This window comes from Lycium ferocissimum, chromosome 1, assembly GCF_029784015.1.
Source record: "Lycium ferocissimum isolate CSIRO_LF1 chromosome 1, AGI_CSIRO_Lferr_CH_V1, whole genome shotgun sequence".
NCBI classification, from domain to species: Eukaryota; Viridiplantae; Streptophyta; class Magnoliopsida; order Solanales; family Solanaceae; genus Lycium; species Lycium ferocissimum.
In genome coordinates, this window is record NC_081342.1 from 51411692 (window position 1) to 51413978 (window position 2287).

General features: G+C 38.3%; 1 non-coding gene across 1 annotated transcript; it reads left to right on the plus strand.

Annotated features, from left to right (window-relative positions):
- The first annotated feature begins 818 nt into the window (after window positions 1-818).
- LOC132031667 (small nucleolar RNA R71) lies at window positions 819-925 on the plus strand. Its single transcript, XR_009408327.1, has one exon. It is a non-coding gene; the product is annotated as a small nucleolar RNA R71 (small nucleolar RNA).
- The last annotated feature ends 1362 nt before the right edge of the window (window positions 926-2287 follow it).

Sequence of the window (2287 nt, forward strand, 5' to 3'; positions counted from 1 at the left end):
CACCGCTCTTGGGATTTGGAAAATTATCACTCGGGAGGCCTCCCCTTTGATGAAGGTATTGCTCTCTCAAAATATCTCTCATCTGTGACTCAAGCTTTTGGATGGAAGCAGTGTGAGAGCCCACAGTTTCAGTCAACCCCTTCAAAGTTTTGTCGGACTTCTCTTGGTTGGCTAGCACCTTCTCAAGCATGCTCTCCAACTTAGAACCTCCTTGCTAATTCGATTGTCCTTTTGGTGGAACACAAGGTTTTGAACTCCTATTTCCAAAATTATTGTTATTATTGTAGTTCCCTTGGTTTAAACCATCATAATTATTGTTATAGTTACCTAGCCCCTGTTGCGGTCTCCACTGATTCTGATAACCCCCTTGCTAATTATGCCTTTGGTAACCCCCTTGAGAATTATTCACATGATTAGCATCTTCATACTGCATAGGAGGTCCCTCTTGATATGGACTCTTAGGAACTTGGTACATCCCTTTCGGCATAGTCTGCACATGTTCAACTGCATTCACTCTCTTAGTTTCTTTTTCATCTAACCTCTTCGTCAGCAAAGTAATATTAATTACAAGCTGGGCTAGAGTTTGTTATGTCTCTTGGCTCGCTTTCACAATATTGTTGATTAATGGAGTCCCATACACTACACTATCCGTACAACCCGAATGCCATGCTTGATTATGAGTAGTTAATATATCAAGCAAATGAGTGACTCAGGCATATGTCTTCTCCATGAAGCATCCACCAGCTTCATTATTTGCCACTGCCTGTGTCATCGGATCTAACCTTGTATAGAGCTTCTCCATCAATATAGTCTCTGGAAAATCGTGATTGGGAGACCGCTGCAAATACTGCTTGAACCTCTACCAAGCCTCATATAATTTCTCCCCCGAAAGCTGCTTGAACTCATAAATTTTATCACAGATTTCAGCTTTCTTGCTCGGAGGAAACCACTTCTTGAGAAAGACATTCACCAGCTCACCCCTTGAATGAATGGTATTGTGGGGCAACTTCTAAAACCAATCTTTTGCTTTGCCGGCTAAAGAGTATTTGAAAAATCTTAACCGAATTGCATCAGGAGTAACAACATTCTAGGTATGTGTCTGGCATACACCAATGAAATTCTTCAAGTGTCGATGAGGGTCATTATCGGTAGAGTTTCAAAAATATCCCTCAATTTGAGCAATTGATAGATAGTAGCATCGATCTTGCAACTTGCGGCATTAGCCCTAGGTGGAACAATAAAAGATGCATATTCAACCTCTTTCATATAATCCGTAAATACATTCTCCTCTTCCTCAATTTTTGTTGCTGGGGGTGCTACTTGCACACCTCTACCGCCAGCTGCCCCACGTCCTCCTCTGTTGGCCATGATCACCTGGTTCACAGAAAAGAGCAAACAAGGTGTGATGGAATAGAAAAAGACTTGAAGTAAAGCATGCACAACTTAATAATTTCAAACCGTATTCAATGGCAACGACGCCAAAATTTGATATGCTCAAATTACACCTACTTAATGGCGTAAAGTGGACGTTGTCAAATATAGTAACCCAACTAGGTTGGAGTCGAATCCCACAGGGAATAGGGTGTGAAAAGGTTACTAAGGTAGTTGAGTACTTACTTGTGGTCTAATTTCGTATTCCGGTGAGTTTGTAAAAGATTGTTTTGTTTACTAACTATTTTGCTTTGATTGTAATTAATTGGAATAAAGAAACCAAGGTTGTGTCCCCTTTTAGATGAAGTGTAATGCTACGGATGTCGATATGATATAGTTCTAATGGATTGTTGTACGAATGCACTTAACCTCTAATTGACTCCCTAATATTTCCCAATAGTTAGAAAGTATGTCTCTTTATAATTTTCCCAAATATAAAAGAGTTGATATGAAGAACGGTTCATATGTTCCAAGTAAATTCCTCTTATTTCTAAGTGAATTTATTAAACGAGGGTTAATGCTCTGAGTTCTTGTTACTTATTCTTACCAAACCCTAACTTATTTTCCCAACGAAATTAAGGTTTATGGCTTAAGTTAATGTTTGCAACCATAAACTAGCATTGAAGAATAAAGAAAAAGTAAACCTTAACAACCCATTATGCATATACCAATCAGAAACATCCAATCACATAACGCCCATCATTGGGTTCACAACCATATTATTAAATTTAGCTACTCATAATATTTAATGCAAACAAGATATTGAAGAAGTCATTAATGCTTACTATTGAGTAATGAAGATGAAAAGTTGTAATCTTGTCCTCAAAAGCTTCAAAAACTATAAAGGATTCAATGC